Source organism: Vulpes vulpes, chromosome 7, assembly GCF_048418805.1.
Source record: "Vulpes vulpes isolate BD-2025 chromosome 7, VulVul3, whole genome shotgun sequence".
Classification (NCBI taxonomy): domain Eukaryota; kingdom Metazoa; phylum Chordata; class Mammalia; order Carnivora; family Canidae; genus Vulpes; species Vulpes vulpes.
In genome coordinates this window covers 113,811,482-113,835,200 of record NC_132786.1, presented here as the reverse complement: position 1 = coordinate 113,835,200, position 23,719 = coordinate 113,811,482, and the positions used below count along the sequence as shown (strand labels likewise).

The following is a 23,719-nucleotide window of genomic DNA, read 5'->3' as shown; positions in this document are numbered from 1 at the left end:
ACTCTACCCTCCTGGCTCTTGATGAAAATGCAGGTTATTGGTGTGGCCTCTGACCTCCTTAGGCAAACTTCAACCCTCTTGATTGTTCCCACCAACTTAGCCCGGCTCTAACCTAAGTGGGTGCAAGGCCCCGGGAAGTGTGCCTGCCATCCAGGCAGTGCCCCAAGTTCCTCCTGCAATCTTATTGCCCTAGACACACACGGACTCTCCACCATAAAGTCACCTATTAGGGGGAGGCCAAAACGTTGGGAATGTTTGTACCTCCTCAAAAATGAGTTGCTTCAACAAAAGCCAATCAGTTGTGTTAGTTTGGTAGGACTGACATAACAAAGTATCACAAATTAAGTGGCTTAAACAACAGAAATTTACTGTCTTGCTGTGCTGGAGGTGAGAAGTTTGAAATCAAGGTGTCAGCATGCTTGCTGCCTTCTGAGGGCTGTGAAGGACAATCCTTTCCATGCCTCTTCTAGCTCTAGCTTCCGGTAGTCTCAGGCAATCCCCAGCTTGTAGACGGTGCTCTTCCTTGTGCTTCCAAATTCCCCATTTTATAAGGACACTAGTCATACCAGGCTGGGGACCACTCTAATGACCTCATCTTATTTTGATCATCTACAAAGACCCTATTTCTAAATAAGGTCACATTCACAGGTTCTGGGAGTTAGTATTCCAACATCTTTTGTGGGGGCACAATTCAACCCGTTACACTTAGGTACGCTTATCCTTATTTATGTCAAGGATGTCTTTTGGAAGACCTCATGTAATTTAAAGCTCTCATAATTACTTTTTCTAAAGGGAAAACAATAGTTGAGGGCCCGATGGAGGGACTATTGTCTCAAAATGTATCTATTCACAAACGTATAACATGTTTGCCCTTCGATCTTCTTTCTTCTCTCAGTATTTTCTCTAATATTTCCCTTTGAGAATTGACTAATTTTACTGCTTGGCCTATCTCAGTGGTTGTCTGGCTTCTGTAATGGCATTTTATGTAACTTGCACTGCAAAGTCACTGATTTCCAGACCCGGTTTTCAGCACTCATACGAGCTCTATGACTTAATGACATCTTGGATGATACTGTTATGTGATTTGGAAAGTTTTAAATGCTTAAGTAGCAATGCATATTAAAATAACAGCACAAAAGTGACCAAACTCTTTTGCAGAGATTTTGGTGCATGTGAGCAGGAGGGTGATCCACAGCCCACTGGCAAAGGAAGCAGGGTGTTTTCATCAAGCAGCTGAAGTGACATTGTCAAATATGAACATAGCATATCGTTCATTTGCCCCCACCCCCGCTTTGAAATTGTGTGATTTTTTTTTTAAATTTGAGGCATGTATATATATTTTTTCAATTTAGGTAACCATTTGAGACCATAATATTTCAGGTCACACTATCTCAAACTCACATACTTCAAATTTGCATTGAGTGCCATTGGACTGTGTAATAGGCACCTTTACTTCAGTAAAAAGAATCACAGGGCAAAACTCTCCAAAGGAGGAAAGGCAGATGGAAGCTACACGTCAAGTTACAGAGGCCAGCTTTGTGTCGGTTAGGAATAAATGGGTTTTAGCCACATCTCTGGCCATTGGTCTTCAAATTATTTATTCCTTTGTCCTCTCTGCCTGGCTCTCAAGTTTACTAACAAAAGAAAAACTATCTTTATTATATGATTTTTTTTTTGTCCTCTCCTGCCTCAAGCCACCAAAATAGGCCTTGCTATAAAATGTTAAGCTCCTAAAGCAGAATGACACGAAGGCAGCATGAGGCAGTCAAGTGTTCAGCGGTGCTGTGCTATGGGAGGCCACATGGCGGGAGTCCTGAGACTTGGCTTGCAGTCTTGGCTCTGCCACCAACAAGTTACACTTCCTGGAATGTTTCATTTCTCTGGGCTTCCATTTCTCTATGGTGAACGGTTTTGTACATTTTTTGTTAAAGGGATGGAAAGCCAAAGGCAATACACAAGATGCACAATCATTTGCTTTTATTTATTTATTCTTGAGAGACACACAGAGAGAGGCAGAGACATAGGCAGAGGGAGAAGCAGGCTCCCAATGGGGGAGCCGGATTCAGGACTCGATCTCAGGAACCTGGGATCACGCCCCGAGCCAAAGGCAGACGCTCAACTGCTGAGCCACCCAGGAATCCCTGCACAACTATTTTCTCATAAAGAAAAGCAGCACAGGTCATGTGAAGGGGATCTCAGAGCATGAGCCCTCTCTCCTCCCTACTAAATCCCTGGTTCTCCCAAGTCCTCATTTGGGGGGGACTCCCAAGTCACCGCAAATATCTACCTCAGGTAGAGCTGAGGTCTTGTGTGCTATAGGAAAACCCTAGGGCTGCTCTCACTGGTTTTGCCAATTGTCTCATTATGAGTGGCCTCACCTGCCCCACTCTACCCCTGCTTTCATCTACACCTTCATCCAGCCCTTCTAGGGGGAAGAATGTTTTTTTTTTCCTTTTAGGACATGGTGCTGATCCTAACTCTGATTGCCTGGCAGGTCCTAGACAGGCTCACCCTTTGGCTCCTGGATAGAAGGGTCCTAGGTAGATACAGTATCCCTATTTTCTGAACCAAAACATAAATTGGTTTCACAAGAGATTTATACATTTTCCAGGTAAAATAATCAGAAAAACATGAAAATCAAATATTTAATTTTAGCCTCTAATTAATTGCCTTAATCAAAAAGAAACAAAATTACATTAGTTTCATCTACCTGAGGAGACCCAGAATGAGACACATGGCCACACACCTTCCCCTTAGGTGTGAGGGACTGGACTCCTCTCCCCGCCACCCAGCTGCCCTCTGTTGCTAATTCCATAGCTGAGCCCCATTTCTTCTTTCCGAAATTCTTTCCTCTCTCCATAAAGGAAGAAATTAATTTTCAGCCTCCTGGAAGAATAAATAAATCTTTTCCCGGTTTTTAGGAATTTCAGTGTAAAACGTGTTCTGAAAAAAAAAAAAAACAAAAAAAAACGTGTTCTGTTTGTAGAGCAAAGGCTTATTATTTTCACTGCATCTTCCACAATGGTGGCTTCCAGAAAGTTTTGGAATTGTACCTTTTGGTTTCATCCTCAACATCTGGACGAGTTTGTGTATGTTTCGTTGTTTCTCCTCTTATGAGGGTGGGAGTGGAGAAAGAAAGGTCCTCGATACTCAGCTCTTGCCTGCCCCACCAGCAGTGGCAGCAATGGGGGTCAGTATATGAAAATGACCTGGGGTCCCCCATCTGTGAACCACGTTTCCTGTAGAGCTGCTGTAAAAGTTGGAGGCGAGAGGGAGGTTGGAGTCAGGAAGACAGTGCCTTGCCTTTGCAAGGTACAGTCGGGGCAAGTGACTTACTAAGGAGATAGAAAGGCCTCACAGGCATGAGCACCATCCCACCTAATTTCTTCTGGAAGCAGCAGCGCTCAGAAGAGGGCTGACGAAGAGGTCAGAATACACAGTTATTTTAGAGCCATTCGACAATTGTTTTCTGTATTCCACCGAAAGGTCATTAGAATTGCCAGCAGCTGACGTGGCCTGCCCACTTGTTTGCAGGAGAAACCAATTCTCACAAAGCCCTCTTGTCTCAGATTGCTTTACTGTCCTGACAGCTTTCAGAAAAGAGGAAGAAGCAGATGGTTCTCACGCTCGGACTTCAGTGGGCTTCCCACTGACCCCACCGGCAGCGGGGGCCTGGTTTAAGCCCCGTGGGTGCCTCTGAACCAAAGTGCTGCCTCCCCTCTGGCATCTGGTTCTGCACCCCAAGCCTCTCCGGCCCAGTCCGCAGAACCAGGACAAGGCCTCCTCTGTGTTTTTGTTTTTTAGACAGTGAAATTCTATTTTTCTGTTTTTGAAAACAACCGAGAGCTGCAGCACCAACTCTCAAGGTGAACTTGGCCAGCTGAAGTGCAATTGTAGACTCTGTGACCTGCCAGCTTGAGTGACAGGCTGTTTACACTCATTAGGAGACTCCAGGAATTGAAGGCCTCTGTGGATTTCTTGATGCTTTTGAACACTTTGAAAAATAGAGTGTCTTTTAAAAGGGCATCATTTAGGAATCATCCAACTATCTTATGATTCCTAATCTGTGTATGTGACCCTCTGTGGAGTATATCACTACAATAGGGGCATTAGTGATTAATAATTAGTAGTGAGGAACCATAGAGGTTCAGAATGTGTAGTCATTTAGAGAAGCAGCACAGCACAGTGGTTACGGCACAGGCTCTGGAGCCAGCCTACATTGGAACTGTGGCTCTGTGACCTTGGACAAGTGACTTGTTGCCTCGGAGCCTATTTCTCCTCCTGTAAAAATGGCACGAGAAAAGTAATTTTGCACAAGGTTGTTTTGAGGACCAGACCCTTGGGTCAAGACCCAGGCATCAGTATTTTTCAAAACATCAAGATGATTCTCATGTGCAGCCAGGCTCTCCAGCCAGGGGTACCCCTTGCCTGCCTTCAGCTGCTCCTCAGAGGATGCTGAGGTGGAGGAGGCCTGGACTTGATGGGACACCTGGCAAGCTGAGAGGATGGTGAGTGAACCCCACACAAGCTTCTCTTCCACAGGCACTGCATGCAGCAAAGGGGTCCATCTCTGGGGTTGTGCCAGCCACATCAAAAACAAGGTCCTCCAGTAGCCCCACTACTAGAGGTAGCACCTCCAGTAGCCCAAGGCACAGCCATGACCTTCCCACACACTAGATGGGTAACTCTGCTCAAAGTGTGCAGACTGAGGAATGCCATTTCTGTGCTGCAGGGCCGAGGACTAGGGAGGTCTGGCAAGACTCCTACGAGGTGTAATTTTAGCTACAAGTCTCTAAATTGGGTGTTTCCAGCAGTTTGCAGCAAATGTTCCTCCTGTGACTCCCTTATAGCTGAAAGGTGATTGCTGTAACCGTGCCTCCTCAGCAAATAAGAACTTCTTCATTATTTCATAATTGTTGATATAAACAATTTCAACTGAATTTGAGATCCAGTTGCATTATCAAGGCATTTTCTTTTTTTTTTTAAGATTTTCTTTCTTTCTTTTTTTATTCATGAGAGACACAGAGAGGCAGAGACACAGGCAGAGGGGGAAGCAGGCTCCCTGCAGGGACCTGAAATGGAACTCCGTCCCAGGACCCCGGGATCACAACCTGAGCCAAAGGCAGATGCTCAAGCACTGAGCCACCCAGGCGTCCCAAGTCATCTTCAATCTAATGTTTGTCAATGAAAGAAAAGGAAGAGCTGTTTGAGTCTTTAAATATCATTTTTGAATTGTTATTACATGGTTTTAAAGTTTTTATTCCTGATCTTGACAATGATGGTTTTGGTCAAGAATTTTAAAAGACCATCATTTAAAATCTTGACCAGAAACTCCATGCATAAAATCTGATTATTTTTTTTTTTAGATTCTATGTGGAAGTTTTATACAAATTCAGTTTCTTAACACAATTATGTGATATTTAAATTTTATTTTCTCACCAATAATCCTGAAGATACCCCCCTCAAATCCCTCTAGCTTCTCCCAATGTGCTGAGCAAATATCATTGTTTTCTATGAGTGCCATGATGGGTCAGGAAACATGGCCTTAATAAAGAGAAGCTTTTGTGTGAAATATATACAAGAATATTTAGAGTGAAACAAACAGGAAACCACCCAAAGGCCCATCAGCAATAGAATGGATAAATGATGGTGTGCTCATTCAATGGAACGGGTTGCAGCAGGGAGAAATCAATGAACTTCAGCAACATGTCAACATGAATGAATCTCAAAACCTTCGTATTACACAAGGTAAAAAAAAAAAAAAACTATAAAGTTCAAAAATAGGCAAAACCAAACAATAGATTTGGAGGAGAGAGACTTCATGATATTTTTAAGGGAAAATAGAGCTACTCATTCATTCAAGTCTGCTCAGACCTCAGAGTCTTCACATTCAGTGTTTTTTTCTACCTGAATCCTCTTTCCCCAGAGTGTTTTGGTTTGTCTTTCCCTGTAATTAGGTCTCTGTTCAAACAGTACTTTATCTGTGTGAGGACTTCCCAGACCAGCTGATATAGAATCTGGCAAGAGAACATGCAGCTTACACCTAGGCAAATGTGCACATGCATACACCACACACAAAGACACACACACCACGTGCCTATCTCTTACCCACCTTATTTGACTTTTCTTCATAGAATTCAACATGTGGCACACAGATGTGTTTCCTTTCTGTTTCACCCCAGCCCCCAAGAGGGCAGGAACTTATTTTGTTCACTGCTGTCCCTCCAGCACCTCACAGAGTATGGCTGGCACATAATAGGAGTTCAGTTAAAATCTACTGGATCCAGATGAGCATTTATTTAGCCCTTACTTCCTCCCAATCCACCAAATTCTAGTGCAGGTACAAAATTTATAGTCACCAACCTGGGCATAGGAAAATGAATTTTGTTTTGCCACAGTTGGTTTTTCTATTGTTCTCAAACCTCTGCTTTCCCTGGTTGAGAAAATTTAAAACTTTCCATTCCAAGGTAAATCTTTCCATTCTGGATTTTTCCCCAGGCTCTCCTTTGAGTAAATGGTCAATATAATATTTTACCCCACTCACCACCTGGCTCTTGTTTCTCCCCCTGTCTTTGGAGGTGAGGTAGTTCCTGGGACATGGGTGCTTACATTGCGGTGTGAGGGCCCCACCTGCTTCTCCATACAGCCTGCTGCATGCTGACATCTGTGACAGTGCACTTGTCCTGCTAAATCTTTGTTCACAGACATCTGTCTCCACTGTACCCATTGATGAAATATTTGAATTCCACCCTCTGCTCTCATGAGCCACCCACATCACTGATTATTTTTGTTGTCACTGCATAGCAGCTCCATCATATGAGCCCCTCTGAGGGGCATAGGCAACTCTTAGATAACGCCCTGTATCACCCTAGAATTGCAAGAGATCCAGGAAAGGGGATGTAAAGGTTTTCTCTCACACCATTTCACATCTACACCTCCTCTCCCATGTTGATCTATGGCTCTGCTGCCTCTTCAGACTTCATGCAGACGAAGACACTCTGAGGTGGCCCCAAACTCAAGGGGAGTCTCTCTTGAGCATCCTCCTCTTTCTAGTGAATCAAGCTTGATTTCAAATCCCCCATGTGACAAAAACAAGATCTTCCATCATTCTGAGTCCTTCCCTATTCTCTAAAAACTCGAGGAACTTTTTCTCTCTCAAAAACTTGGCTCTGACTCCATTACCAGAGGTTTTCAAAGTAGTCAACTCTCTTCAGAAACTCAACTGATTCTGAACCCATCATCTCCCAGAGCAGTAGATGACTCAGTGGGTGGAGAGCTGGGGGCAAAAAGCAAAGTGAGGAAAAGAAGAACATCTGTTGTTTTCTTCGAGTTTTATCTCACCACAGCAGTACCCATGGCACCACAAGAGCTTAGGATATGGCTTTATAAGTTTCAGTAATGCATTATTTATCTAATCCTTTGGGAAACCTACAGAAGTATCTTTTTTCTCTAACAGATGTTCACTACCCACAACTCCCATTTTTTTTAGTTTTTAACAATTCTTGATGGAAATATTTATGCCACATATTTCACACCTTATGAATTTATTCAGTGTATATAATCCAGAAAATAATGGCCTGATTTTCAAAAGAAAGTTGTCCTATCAAGAATATTAATTATTGGGCAGCCCCGGTGGTGCAGCAGTTTAGCACCGCCTGCAGCCTGGGGCGTGATCCTGGAGACCCTGGATGGAGTCCCTCGTTGGGCTCCCTGCATGGGGCCTGCTTCTCCCTCTGCCTGTGTCTCTGCCTCTCTCTCTCTCTCTCTCTCTCTGTGTGTGTGTGTCTCTATGAATAAATAAACAAAATCTTTTTAAAAAAGTGTAGGAAAAACCAACTCTTTAAAAAAATAATATTAATTATTACCTCATGCTATCCAATAGCTCTGGGAACCATCACAGTTAGGGAAATGGGCAGGATGACTTGACTTCTACTATACCTGGCTCACCTCTTTTTCCTTCTTTCACTTCCTTTCTTACATAAGCTTTTCTCAAGGCTGCTAGCATTTCTGGAGGCCAGGAGGAGTGCCCAGGCACCCTTTCTGTCTATAACAGATTGTTCTTGCTTCTCCAGGTGTGGTCCTTGAGCCCCAGCATCAGCATCACCTAGGAGCTTCCAGAAATGCAGAATCTTAGACCCCTCCCTAGATCAACCGAGTCAGAGTCTGCATTTTATCAAGATCCCAAAGTGATTCATGAGCACATTAAATTTTTTTAAAGGATTTATTTATTTATTCAGAGAGAGCGAAAGAGAGGCAGAGACACAGGCAGAGAGAGAAGCAGGCTCCATGCAGGGAGCCCGACATGGGACTCGATCCTGGGTCTCCTGGATCACACCCCGGGCTGCAGGCAGCACTAAACCACTGCGCCACCAGAGCTGCCCTCATGAGCACATTAAAGTAGATGAAGCACCACTCCAGATTCAGTGCTACCCAAAAACCAGACCTGGCCTCACCCCCAAGATGTATCAGTTCAGTCTGAGCTCAGGTCTGAGCGGCCCCCTACCCACCCATCCATGTGATTATGAAAGGTGACTTGTGGACCAACCAGCATCGGGCTGACATGCCTACATACAGAACAATTCCCAGTATAAGGTGAGCTAGGACAACTGCCCCCGCCTAGAGTCTTGACATTGGGGCAGTAAGTCAGGAAGGCAGCTAATAGGAAAAAGAATGTAATGGAAAAAAAAAACAAACAAACCGCCTCAGACACTTTTTTATACATAAGCCCCATCTGCTTTATTGCAATGGTAAATCATTGCAATTGTGGTTACAAACACACGTACACCTTTTCCCTCACATCCGCCAGATTGTACTTTTGTGATTTATTTTTATCCATGACACATCCCTTGGTATCTGCCATGAATTGATTTGACCTGAATTGCAATTTTCCCTGGGTTAGTAAGATGAGCCTAGACTGGAGGGGGGGGCGGGCAATTAGGGTGAGATCAGCTGGGCTCTTCTGACCCCTGTCTGGATCTTGTAATTGTAGGTCAGAATGTGTTCTGGGGCTAGACTGCCTGGGTTCGAGTCCTGACTGCCTGGCCACTAGTGCACTACCAGTTCCTTCTTCCTTCCTTTTAAAGATTTATTTCTTTATTTGAGAGGGCGAGAGAGAGAAAGAGTGTGTGTGTTCATGTGTACAAGTGGGGGAGGGGCAGCAGGCACGAGAAGCTGACTCCCCGCTGAGTGTGGAGCCCAACGCAGGGCTGGATCATGACCCAAGCTGAAACCAAGAGGGGGGAGCTTAACCGACTGACCCACCCAGGCGCCCCAGTACCAATTATTTCAACCTCTGCCTCAGTTTGCTCATTTATGGTCCTGAGATGATCATAGGCGTACCTACCTCTCAGGGTGAGTGTAAGAATTGTATGAACGAGTACAAGTAAAATGCTTAGAACCACTGCTGATACATAGTAAATGCTCAATAAATCATCGCTATTAATACTATTATTCCTAAGCCCAAAGAGAAAGCCTTAAGCCACTTTTATTTCCTCCTCGAGCCGGTTTCTAGCCATGAGATCCTGAGTAAATTTATTTGTTGTCTCTGTGCCTCAGCTTCCTCACCAGTAAAAGAAGAGGTGCTTACCTCAAAATGGATTAAGAGTAAAATGAGAAGATTTTTAAAGAAGCACCTAGTAGAGTATCTGACACATGTGGGCCCTGAACAGATCTTAGCTCATTTCTCTCCTTTGCCATGAAAACAAATAGTCAACACAACTAAATATTATGTTATTTTACATGCAATTCACATTCAAGATGCTAAGCCCAGGAAATACCTACGTACCCTTCCCGACCCACCTCAAATACCTGCTTTAGTGAAGCCTCCCCACCCTCCCTCAGGGACCCCATCACTCTGTATTCCAATCTCTCCCAAAGCACTTAGCCCACTGGGTCATGGCATGTCTGCTCGTATGTACATCCGCTAAACTAGGCTGTTCACTGCTTGGGGGCAGATATCATATTTTATTCATATCTACAGCTCCAGTACCCCAGCAGGGCCTTACACATGGGTAGGTGGATGAAGTGGTTGGCGTGGAGGAAGATGGGTGGAGAGAGGAAAGCAGGGGAAATTCCTTAGTCCTCTTAACAGGGAAAGATCTAGAGACCTGTTCTGCTCCGGTTGTTTCACAGTCGTGTTGGAAGGCTGGGGCTACATACTACAGGTAAACAGTGCAGTAGTCTATGATGTTATGAATAGGGAACTGCTTTCCTCCAGGTGCATATACAGGCAGAAATAGAAAAAAGTTCTCAACGTTTAGGTAGCTTCAACTCCATAGGTAGCATGTGTGTGCATCAGCGTTGTTCAGAGTTTGTGTAAACCCTTTAGGATAGTGTCCTAAGTCCTCTCTGATCTGGCTCTAGCCTCTCCTCCCAGGCTTCCTTCTTTATCTCTTCACTACCTCCTGAGAACTGATCAATCCAAAAGGATTTTCCAGATGTCCATCTCAGTCCATTGCACCCCCGCCCCCGCCGCACACCCTCAGAACACCACTGAATTTTGCTTTGTTATTTACCATTTTGCAGATAAGGAAGTCGAGGATTAGAGAGATGAAGTAATTTTCCCAAACTCACACAGGTAGTAAGTAGAAGCATCAGGATTTGAATGCGGCTGCATGGCTTTGGAGCAAATGCTCTGGAACACTATGCAGAGAGCAGGGATATTAGGTTATCTTAGTGGTTATGTCAAGAGTATTCTGGAAAAAAGGTGCTGATGTGCTGCCAGAGTAAAAGCTGAAGTTCAAAGCGGGGTCAACTTAACAGTAACTATTCTTTCACTAGCACTTTTTCCCGCTTGTTACTGAAGGACTTACAACCACTGCCAAGCCTCCCCAGAATCTGTTCATTTCAGGGAATCCTTTTCTTTTAAGATTTTATTTTTAAGTCATCTCTACACCCAGTGTGGGGCTTGAACTCACAACCCTGAGATCAAGAATTGCACGTTCCACCAACTGAGCTTAGCCAGACCCCCTTCAGGAATCCTGTGAGATTAAGGCCATGATGGTTACTAATACATGATGTGGACCTTCTCTTCACCTGTTCTGGACACCTTGGGTGAGGCTTGCTAATGCCGCTTCTGTTGTCACTAGCAGGACAGCACCATACTTTCCTCGATTTACCAAAACCATCTTATAGTCCAGATATAAAGCAAGAGAATGCCTGTCTCCTTTATTATTTCCCTTAGGACTCTAAACTCCAAAGTAGTTTTAGATTATCCCCATGTCCCCAAGGTCTTAGCAACACCAAGTGTTTTTGACTAGACAGTCAACCACTGGGCAACTGACTAGTCCCAGTATGGACCCTCTGCTCCTGTTCTCTAGAGCTCTACTTCTCCACACTCACGGTCCTCCCTGTGCTTCCAGAACCAGACTCAAGGTCTGCATTTGACTTTGAAGCCTCTTTGGACTCTGCTGTTCTCTGAAAATTTCTTAGGGTCATGAAACCACCTTGTATTTTTTTTTTTTTTTTTACAGTTCTTTTCCAAATAAACAGTGGCTCTTTTTTTTTTTTAATTTTTATTTATTTATGATAGACACACACAGAGAGAGAGAGACAGACAGAGACACAGGCAGAGGGAGAAGCAGGCTCCATGCACCGGGAGCCCGACATGGGATTCGATCCCGGGTCTCCAGGATCGCGCCCTGGGCCAAAGGCAAGCGCTAAACCGCTGTGCCACCCAGGGATCCCCAACAGTGGCTCTTTGAACTTCACCTTATTAATCTTTGTCACCCACCTTAGAGATAGGCAAGACTAGTGTTTGTAACTGCCCCAATTTGTAGGTGAGACAGTATAGACAGGCATTACAGAAATACTAAAAATGGTGCATGATCCCTGAAGAAAGGCTAGGATGCCCTTGTTTAGTGTAAGTGGAGATACCTGAGTTGTCATGCAATCATGCTTTTCAACTTGAATTATGCAAAAGGCTCTTACCTAGTAGCTTGATGGGGACCAGATGAAAAGAGACACTTTTCTTGCAGACATAAAGTCGATGCATGGAAGAAGGTTATGATGAATACAGTGGGGTAGCATTAGGAAGGGAGGGTGCAGACAATAGTAAAATGAACATGGCTTTTTACTATTTATTTACATTTTGGGGGGATTACTTAAGGACTCTCTGGGAGGGAAATAAATTATGTGACCACAGGACTTTATCTTGTGATTTTTGGTTCTTTATGTCATCCCATTGCCAACACAACCTGAAGAAACCTGGAATATTTTCCAAAGAAGTGTCTGCTCTTGAAAGAAGGGTAGCTTTTCTGGTCACTTAACTTTAGAAAATCCTGGGTTAAGTAAAATTAAACAGGTCTTTTTTTGTGTTTGCAGTATTTCTTATTTTTGCTCTTGGGAGTATGAATCTCTATGAAAAGAAAGTAACACTCTTTATTTCCTCAATAATTTGTCCACAGAACTCCTTCCTCCCAGAGAACTTTGCAGGGCCCAATTTCACAAAATGCACTTTATGTAACATTGCTTTTGATCCAGTGTTTGGGTATTTCTGTAGAAATGTATTTGCTTCTCCCTCTGCCTGCCACCCAAAAGGCAGATACAGGCCCTTGAAACAAGGGATGAGTAGTATCTGTTGTTTGGGGGCAGGGGGATGTTTCTGTATTTTCCTTGAGAATGTCATTATGTGATAAAATACAGTCTCTCCATCCCACAAGGCAAGGGAAGATGAAGATAAGAATGAGTAAGCTCGGGGGTTGTCAGAAGACCACTTGCGGTTCATTGAGAACTTTAGAGACCAGGAAAGAAATGTGTATGAAGAGTGCCATGAGCTGAGAGAGTGATCGATTTTATTCAAGGTAGCCTCTGTTTTAAAAAATCTTGAATTTTTCTAGCCTGGCCTTTTTACCCAAATCTTCTAAGATATACCTCTATCCTAAGCAGCTCCTCCTTCTGGCCCAGCCAAGGACCAACAGGGCATCCTTTCCCAGGCAAAACCTGGGAAGAGGTGGTATAGTCTACCCTTGGCTTTGCTACTTCAGAGTGCCCAGGAATCCAATTAGTCCTGAGGTCCAAATCCAAATTCCCAGTCCCTGGCCTTCATGGTTTCCAGGCTCGGTGTTCATTTTCCTGGTCAGGCCATGTTATGGACTAAATTTTGTCCTCCTCCCTGCCCCAATTCCTTTGTTGAAGCCTCAGCCTCCACTGTGCATTTGAGATAAGGTCTTTATGAAGGTAATTAAGGTTAAATGAAGTCATAAGGTCAGGGCCCCAATCCACTAGGAGAGGTGTTTTATAAAAAGAGAGACAGGGGTGCCTGAGTGGCGCAGTCATTTGGGCATCTGACTCAATTTCTTTTTTTTTTTTTTAAGATTTTATTCATTCATGAGAGAGACACAGAGAGAGAGAGTGAGGCAGAGACACAGACAGAGGGAGAAGCAGGCTCCATGCAAGGAGCCCGACATGGGACTTGATCCTGGGTCTTTAGGATCACACCCTGGGCTGAAGGTAGCGCTAAACCGCTGAGCCACCCAGGCTGCCCCCTGACTCAGTTTTGGCTCAGGTTGTGATTTCAGTGTCATGAGATGGAGCCCTATGTCATCAGGCTCTTTTCCGGGCATGGAGTCTGCTTAAGATACTCTCTCCCTCTCCCTCTGCCCCACCCCTCCCCCATGTTCTCTCTCTCTCTCTCTCTCTCTCTCCAATAAATCAATCTTAAAGAAAGAAAAAGCAGGAAGAGACAGATACCAAGAGAGCTCCCTCTCTGTGTGTGCAGAGAGGAAAGGCCATGTTAGGACACAGTAACAAGGCAGCCATCTGCAAGCTGGGAAGTGAGGCCATAGCACAAATCAACCCCAGCCATTCATGGAGCTTGGACACCCAGCTTCCATAACTACAAGAAAAAAATTTTTGTTGTCTAAGCCACCCAGTCTGTAGCATTTTGTTATGGCAACTCTAACAGACTAGTACAGGATAAAGGTCCAAACAGGTCTCTTCAACAATTGAGAGAAATCTCAGTGCAGTAAAATTCCCTGTAGGCTTCTTCAAAGAAATACATTGCTGGGACTCCTTTTGCCCCATTGATTATTCCTTACTCACTGGTTTCTGTAATTCAGAGAAATATTCTGCTGCCTCTGAGCATCCTGCGGAATAAGGATCATCAACAGGAGAGATATCACCTAATCTCAACCATAGAAAGACTCCCGCAGGGACCAAGGAACACAGGTAGAGAATTTCATTCTCTTGGCATCTCGGCTCCTATGCAAACAGGGGTTGCTGGGAAAAGCTTTACCCCACCTAACAGAATTGCTGTAAAGTAATTGCTAATGACTTTCCAACGACTATTGCTCGATGCAGAGCACCTGCAGCCACCTGACACAGCACAAATCCTGACATTTTGGCAGCATTTCTTTGTCTTACATAAATCATCTCATTTTCACAAGCAACTGGAGCTGCCAAAAGCCCCAGTGAACAAACACAGCCTGGCAGATGTCATGATGGGACCAAGAATACAAGGTCCTGGAGAGGGGACCGGCAGGCTTACACACCTCCTTAGGTCCCAGGAGACAGAGAGAAGGCAACAGACACCAACTGACCTGCATGTTAATGTCTCCAAAGTACAGAGAATAGAACATGGGAGACACAGGAGGAAATGCTGGTTTGGAAGTGTTTTAAAGGGAAACAACACACTTCTCACCACTAACCACTAAGGAGATTTTCAGATTATTTAATGGCAAAGGCAGCCTATAAATAAGGCACAAGCACGTAAAACATGTTTTTAGCTGGAATAAGCAATCCAGGGCTATTTTAAATGCTTCACATAAAAGAAATATTTATATTTAAATGGAAGGCAGAAAAATGGTTAATTGGATTATTTTAAAAGAAGGACCATTGGGGATCCCTGGGTGGCTCAGCGATTTAGCGCCTGCCTTTGGCCCAGGGTGTGATCCTGGAGTCCTAGAATTGAGTCCCACGTTGGGTTCCCTGCATGAAGCCTACTTCTCCCTCTGCCTATGTCTCTGCCTCTCTCTCTGTGCCTCTCATGAATAAATAAATAAAATCTTAAAAAATAAAAGAAGGACCATTAAAACATATTTTCACAATAATTGGCAGCATCTTTCCCAGGGACACCTGTGTCTTCAGGAGTCCCTCAGGGGGTTTGGAAAATCACCCATCTGCAGTGGCAACTTCTTGGATACATCCTTTACACTGCCACCATGCCACCATGAGCTTTTCAAAATATAGAACTCTTCACATTAACCTCTTACTTAAAAGCCAACAGTTGGGGATCCCTGGGTGGCTCGGCGGTTTACCGCCTGCCTTCGGCCCAGGGCGTGATGCTGGAGTCCTAGGATCGAGTCCCACGTCGGTCTCCCTGTGTGGAGCCGCTTCTCCCTCTGCCTGTGTTTCTGCCTCTCTCTCTCTCTATCATGAATAAATAAATAAAATATTTTTAAAAATAAATAAATAAAAGCCAACAGTTGATCCTTTTTTGCCTTATAACTGCAATCTAAAATCATCCGCATGGACCACAAGTTTCTTCATAATGTCCTCCTGCCTATCCCTCTGCCATCATCTCCTACCCTTGGATATCACCCTATACTATCAGTATCCCAGACTACTTGCTCTTTTTATCTCTACAAGTTCACATGTACTATTTCCTCCTGTACTCTACTGAATGATTTATGACTCATTCTTCAAAATATGGTTCAAATTTATCCTTCTTTTCAAAACTTCTCTGATGTCTCTAGGCAGTGTTACTTGCTCTCTCCTCTAAACCCTCAGGATGCTCCATTCTTCCCTCTGATGTAAGGTTAGTATTTGGTATGGCGACTATTAGTTAGGATGTATTGATAAATGTTGAGATGGTATTCCCAGGGGGCAGATACTGTTCTTATTCCTCTTTGAATCTCTTTGATACCCTCTACGCTGAGCATATCATCTGTTGACCTAGACAGATATTTTCCTATTAAAATATGTGGAAACAAACAAACAAATGAAAAACACAAGGTGATTAACAAAATATACAGAAGCATATGGAAAAGGTAATGTTCCTGAAAACTTAGAAGAGCATACATATAAAAATGTATTTCAATAACCAAAGAGGAAAGAAAGAAGGAAGGAAGAGAAAGGAAAATTTTAGAAGGCATTGGCTTGGTGTTTTAAAAAAAACACAGAGAGCATGACCTCCAGAAAATAGGATCAGGGAACTAACTATAAGGACAATAGAGTTGAGATGAAATAATAGATATGGGAGGAACTTGAGGAACTGAAAGAAAAAGTATATAAAAAAGGAAGGGATTACAAAATGCAAAAGCAAACCTAAGACTGAATTAGTGCCATAAACAGCTTTTTCTCATAGTTCAGCTATGCCCACCTGGTACATAAGATCCTGGCTCCTTCCTCTGGCTTGGTCTACACTACAGAAGTCCCAACGGATCTTCTGACTTAGCCCCCTCTTGTTATGAATCTCTACTATCTGGGGAATCTCAATTGAGGCGAGGGACATGTAACTAGGATTCTCAGGTAGGTAATTAGCTGCATCTTGGTCACTTTTGATAAAAGTCATCAAAGTGAGAGAAAAGAAAAACAAAAATAAAAATAGTTGTAAAAATAAGAAGAGAGATAAGGATTCATTATCTTTACAAAATTAGTATTTTGCTTTTTTTAAAGATAATAACATATATCTGACTCCAAAACAAAGTCAACAAAAGCAAAAAGAAACAAGTGGAGCTATATCAAACTAAAAAGCTTCTTTCTGCACAAAAAAGGAAATCATAAAGAAAAAAGAAAAATTTGCCTATCAAATGGAAGAAAATAGTTGCAAATCATATATCTGATAAAGTGTCAATATACAAAATGTATGAAAATATATAAAGAACTCCTACAAATCAATGGTAAAGGCCCCAAACAATATGACTAAAAAATGGGCAGAGGATCTGAATAGACCTTTTTCCAAAGAAGACCTATAGATGACCAATAGATAAATGAAAGGTGGTCAACATCACTAATTGTCAGGAAATTGTGAATCAAAACCACAGTTAGGTATCACCTCACACCTGTAGGAATGGTTATTATCAAAAAGACAAGAAGAAATAAGTGTTGGCAAGGATGTGGAGAAAAGAGAACCCTTGTGCATTATTAATGGGAAACCAAATTGGTACACCCGCCATGGAAGTTCCTCAAAAAATTAAAAATAGACCTACCATATGATCTAGCAATTCTACTTCTGGGTATTTATCTGAAGAAAACGAAAACACTAATTCAAAAAGATATTTTTACTTCCATGTTTATTGTAGCTATTTATAATAGCCAAGATAAGGAAACAACATAAGTGTCTATTGATGGATATATGGATAAAGAGTTTATATATATATAATTCATATATATTATATATATATAATTCAAATTATTATATATTAATTATTCATATATAATTCATATAATTCATATATATATGAAATTTTGCCATTGTATATAAATTATTCATATATAATTCATATAATTCATATATATATATGTATGAAATTTTGCCATTTGCAACAACATGGATGGACCTTGAGAGTGCTATGCTAAATGAAATAAGTCAGACAGAAAAAGACAAATATCATATGATCTCACACATATGTGGATCTAAAAACAAAAAAATAAAAAATTAAACAAAAAAACCAAGCTCCTAGACATGGAAAGATCCCCACTGGAGGCAGAGGGTGGGAGTGAGTGAAATGAATGAAGAGGGTCAAAAGGTACAAACTTCCAGTTATAAAATATTTTGTGGGGATGTAATGCATAGCATGGTGACTATGGTTAATAATACTGTATTGCATATTTGAAAGTTGCTGAGGGAGTAGACCTTAAAAGTCCCCATCACAAGAGAAAAAAAACTGTAACTGTGAATGAAGATGGATCTTAACTAGACTTATTACTGTGATCATTTTGTAATATATACAAATATTGCATCATTATGTTGTATGCCCAAAACTAGTATAATATATATGTCAACTATACTTGAATAAAAATTATAATAAAGATTATATTACATTATAATGACAAACAACAGAGAATTTGGAAAATACTTCAAAAACAAGTATTAAAAATAAGCAAAACTATCCCCAAATTACCACTGACATTGTATTCTACAGTTTCCCCCAAATTTTCCATGATAATATGTAAAAGATTATAGTTACCCTACACTTATATTCAAATCCTACATCATTTTCTTAAGTCCCTGTTGAAAATATCCTCCTAGAGTAAATAAATCTAGCTGCTATAAGAGATAAACCCAGAAATCTGCATCTAAAATGATAAAAGTGTATTACCTCCTCAGATCTCAGACCACTGCAGACAGCAGAGCTGTTCCACTTGTCACACCAAGGCTCTTTTCAGCTCGTGATGCTAGGAGCTCAGAGGCAACATCTTCAATAAGCCTCCAAGGCCACTGTGGATGAGCTCCTGAGAGGACAGGCCTGGAAGGAATGTGCATGCATCACTTCTGCTGATGTTCATGGACTCGATTTCAGTCACAGAGGTAAGAGTATGACTCCAAAAACAAAGGTGACAAAAAGGAGTAAGGATAGAAAATTTAGCTGCATGCCCAACATGAGAGGAGACACACAGAGATTGGTGAGCGGTAGCAGTCTTTGCGTTGTGTGGTAGTTTGAAAATATGTCCACCAATTATTTGGTACTCCTCCCTTCAAAAGGTAGAGCCCGATTCCCCTACATTTCAGTGTAGGGTTAAGTTCTAACAAAGAGATGCAGTGGTGTATGACTTCTGAGATTAGGACCTAAGAGGCACTGCAGTTTTCTCCTTGCTCACTCACTTTTCTCTCTTGAACCAGTTACTCTAAAGGAATGCCAGCTGCCATGTCAAGATGACACTCAATTCAACAGCCCTATAGAGAGGTTGAAGTGATATGGATTTAGAACTCCTCTCAACAGCGAACAACAACTGAGGCAGACTTCCTTTTACCAGCCATGTGAGAGGGCCATCTTGGAATTCATCTTCCAGCCCCAGTCCAGCCTTCAGATGATTGTAGCCCTAGCCAACATTATGACTGCAACCTCATGAGAGATCCAAACTAGAAACACCTAGCTAAGCTACTTAGATTTTGACACACAAAGTCCATGTGACACAATAAATGTTTAATATTTTAAGTCACTAAATTTTAGAATAATTTGTTATGTAGCAATAGATAATTAATACAACATAGATCAACACACACACAGCGTAAGCCTAGGCAAAGTGCCATCTTATCACTAAGTAGGACTTTGGGCCCAGACCCAATATTGAACCCTTAATGGAAGCTCAGTGACTCACTTCTTAAATTTGGCAGCTATGAGAGTAAGGGGCAAAGCTGACAAAGACACTTCCTCCATGCATTTCCCTTTGGCCCAAACTCATATTCTGACCCTCAAATCATTGCCACACAAACAGCCAGGTGAAGCCATTCCAAGGGGAATCAGGCCAAAGAAAATCAAGGAGGAGGTAAGTAGAATTTGAATCTGATCAATAGGTTCCCGGAGGTAGAAGGGGGAGGCATCCCCTTACCCCTTTTTGCAGAAGTAGTGCCAGGAGAAAGGAGAGCAAATTTGCACAGAGGGAAAGAAAACACAGAAAACTTTCCATTCTGACCTGGAATCAAAACTTCTTCCCTTGTTTCTCAAAATTCTCAACATCTAAGTGCTGGGAGTCATTAAATACCCTTGTACACAGATCCATTCACATTAGAATCCCTCTGACATGGGATGAGGTGGGTTAATGCAGAGGAGTTTTATGCTCTCCCTAGAGGCCAAATGGTGTTATTTCATGGCCTCCTTCACTGCTTTCTGATAATAAAGGCTGGAGTCTGGCTCAATTCCGTGGAAGAATAACAATTTCTAACAATAGCCTGTCTTCTCAAGTTCATTTTCACTTAATAACCCCATACTCTAGCACATAGTTACTCAAAAAAATAATCTACAGAGTGTTTCCAAATGGAGACCCTGCTAAAACTGCCTTTAATGGACAGAGTACTTAGTACATTAATTGTTTATATACAGCAACAAACATTAATTTCATGAGTTTGTTAATGTCTACAATTTTTAAGTGATTTTTAAAACAAATTAAAACTGCCCCCTTTCATTAAATTATCACTAATTACTTCCAACTTGACAGATAGCTCATATTATGCCTTGTGTAAATTATCAACAAATTCCGAACTTAGCTCAAATTAAAGAAATATTTTACCAGCAATAGAAATTTGCCTATTGTCCAGCAGTCAATTTTATCCTTTGTTTAAAAGACTAACTTGCATGGGGCATCTGGGTGGCTCAGTTGGTAAGTGTCCGACTCTTGATTTCAGCTCAGGTCATGATCTCAGGGTCATGAGATCTAGCCCCATGTTGGGCTTTGTGCTCAGTATGGAGTCTCCTTGGGATCCATTCTCTCTCTCTCTCTCTCTCTCTCTCTCTCTCTCTCTCTCTCTCTCTGCCTCTCCCCTTCCTCCTGCCACTCACACTTGCTCTCTCTCGCTCTCTCGCTCTCTCTAAGAAAAAAAAAAGACTAACTTGCATGATAGCCCCTTTCCTACATGGATAGAAATAGGCAAATAGGTAGATGAAGTGAAAGGAAAAGAATGAGAAAGAGATGCATACACAGAAATAGAAGGTACATCTGAAACACACAGGAGACAAAGAAACCATGATTACTGGGCAGAAAGCACAACACCCTAGAGTCTGAGACCTGGTTCTATTTTCACCCAAAGCAAGTAACTGAAACCACTCTCAAGTCCATGCCCTTATCTCTGATAGGGAACACCACCACCCTGTCCTGCCTGAGGTGTTGAAATTCTTAATATTGGTGCCGGAGCTCTGAAAGAACCATCCAGAGTGTGAGAGATCATGGGGATGAAGACAACAATGGCTCATGTGGCCACCACCTCCAGTTCCTAACTGTCCAATTCCCAAATTGCTTTTGGTGCTCTGATGGGAGTAGAGGTAGCTTCTTGCCAGGATTCCAGGAGGTTTAGTTCCTGTGAAGCCCCCCTCTCAGGGACTATAGGCCCAATCTTTAGAGAATGAGCCAGAGAATATTTGCATCAACATTCATTTATATCATGCTCCAACACTTTGTTCTTGCCTACCCCAAACGTTTACTTCCAGAATGGACCCAAACTTTTGCTAAAATAAAAATTAACTATAAAGGACTTTAGTCTGAGCACACAACAGCCAAGACCCAAACTATGAATAGATTCCTAAACTCAAACCACCAAAAGAACAAATTTATTCACTCTTTGTCCTCCCTCCTCACATCTATGATGTTGGAATGACCTTTGCTGACCTTTGTCCTCCCTCCAGGACTAATTTTCATCATAGTATCCAAGGGCCTTACTGAAAACCACCAGATTCTCATTACTTTACAACCTCCGCTCCCACCCTGAGTTGCCAAGACTAGCAGGCAGTTAATTTCCCCAAGGACTTCCCCTCTCACCTCCCCAAACACATGACTGTGCAAAAAGAGCAAGTTCCCTGCCCATTTATCCCATCATATCCTCTGCTAACCTGTGGCATGGCATTTTGGTCAAAGCATCATTGAATGAATCATAAATGGTGAAAGAGGATCCCCACTTCACAAATAGTTTCAACATGGGTGGCACCTTACCTTAGTGGATTTGTTAACTGCTTTTTCAGGTTCTGGAATCATGGCAACCTTTAGCAGCTAGCATAGAGCTCAAGAAAAACTAGCCGAGAAACCATTAATGGGATATAAAATGGCAAATATGCCCTAGGCTGATGGAGGAGAACGCAAGTATGTAATCTTAATCAAATGGTTCATGGGCACCTCTAGGTCTTGTCAGGATGCCCATCACCATTGCAACTGCATCATGATTGTTGCAACTGTTTGTATGGACAAAATAAGATTTTCTTTGGCCAAAAAAAAAAAAATACTCAGAGATGACCGATTTCTGTTAACCCAGTCTGAAATTTAGGGGAGCAAGGGAATTCTAAGAAATAATTTTATCACCTCTAAGCAACTGAATGAACATACTAGTCACTCTAAGATACGTTTCCACAAGCCCACAAAGTGCCATTCTCTTTGGCTTGGTGTCTTCAGTCCCACCAGAAAAGCCTCCTGAGAATCCATGCCCATGTGTTTACTCTAGATCTTCATACCTGTGCCTCCCTCAGTGGGCACCAGAAAATATATTTATTGGAAGCCACCTCAAAATTCGGCAGCTTATAATGGTTTGGGGAAGCCTGACTTCAGTCCAGTGTTGCCATGACTTTTGTGACTTCTTAAAAAAGATTTATTGTGATGCCTGGGTCACTCCATGATGGAGTGTCTGCCTTCTGCTCAGGGCATGATCCCCAATCTGGGGATCGAGTCCTGCATTGGGCTCCCTGTAAGGAGCCTGCTTCTCCCTCTGCCTGTGTCTCTACCTCTCTCTCTCTCTCTCTGTGTGTGTCTCTCATGAATAAATAAATAAAATCTTTTTAAAAAGTGATTTATTTATTTGAGAGAGAGAGAGTGGGGAGGAGGGACAGACGGAGAGGGAGAGAGAGACACTCCAAGCAGACTCTATGCTACATGTGGAGCTAACTCAGAGCTTGATCTCACAACCTTGAGAGCATGACCTGAGCCAAAACCAAAAGTCAGACATTTAACCAACTTAACCACCCAGGTGCCCCTTGTGACTTTTTATTTCCATTGCCACTACTGCCACCACAGACAAGGGATTACGAGAAATCAGATCAATTACTGTCACACCAAATGGTGGGACTGAATAATTTTGAGGGCCCCAGGGGAGTAAATGTGTCATATTTTAAAATTAGGATGGGAATAGGACCTTGGTCATTTTCTTGTCCTAAGTAAGAGTCAGCTCTCAGCTTCTGGACTCTGGCTCAGATTCATGATCAAAGTCTTGGGTTTTGTGGCCTTGAGCTTTCTCCACCTTCACTGCTTTCCTCCAAACAGTATGACAGTCTTCCCGGGGCCTTCCCAACAATACAGGTTGCACACAGGTACAACCAGGGAGTGGGAGGGTAGGTCCCTGGGGAGGACCCTGGGTAAATGCCCAGGCTTGCCATGCTGGGTGGGACAGTCCTAAGGCATGTTCTACAGTTTCTCGGAGAGTTCCTAGAAAGCTGGAGTCCCCATTGTGTCCTGCAGCCCCCTTGTCCACATCCCCTTTGTTGGCTTTCTCCTTCTCTGCCTCATTGTACTTCCTGCTTCCACTTCCTGGGGTAACCTCCCAGTAAGCCCCCCTGGACCTAAGTTCTTACCTGAGTGTCTGCTTCAGGATGCTCTGAAGAAAATGAAGACGTTCTTGTTTCTCTTTCTATTCCTAAACTGTGCTGGAAACTCACCTTCTGAGGGGCAAAGCTTGGGGTACTGGATGGGTGCCTGAGTCATGGGGAGTGTGTGTGTCAGGGAGACACCAAAGAATGCTTGAGGACACAAGCTGGAGCAGCCGGCGCAATGCCTGGCTAATGTCGACAGATTCTGTGATGACATTTATCAGAGAAGGTAGGCAGAGATGTTGTCCTTGCTCCATGTTCCTGTATGGAAACTCCCCAGGGTGCTCCGGGGGCCAAATGCCAACAATGACTGTGGCTTACTGGGCCCTCACCTTGTGCCTGCATTGGGAAGAGCACTGGGCAGGATCTCAGTCTGGCAGAACTAGAGAATTCCCCCCCAAATCCCCACCCCCACTGCCAGCATCAGCAATGAGAAGGATAGTCTATTTTCTTGTTGTTGTTGTTTTTTTTAAAAAAAAAAAACAGATTTACAAGATGAG

At 42.8% G+C, this 23,719-nt stretch overlaps 1 protein-coding gene across 2 annotated transcripts in view; it reads left to right on the top strand.

Moving 5' to 3' along the window:
- Window positions 1-23,719, top strand: part of ELMO1 (engulfment and cell motility 1) — a 672,133-nt gene that overhangs the window by 76,177 nt on the left and 572,237 nt on the right. Inside the window, exons 1-2 of one of the 2 annotated variants that reach the window (XM_072764758.1) lie at window positions 18,269-18,469; window positions 18,782-19,428. The gene's annotated coding sequence lies outside the window, so the exon portion shown is untranslated. Of the gene's footprint in view, window positions 1-18,268; window positions 18,470-18,781; window positions 19,429-23,719 lie in introns of those variants that run through there. The other variant, XM_072764753.1, reaches the window with a different exon arrangement.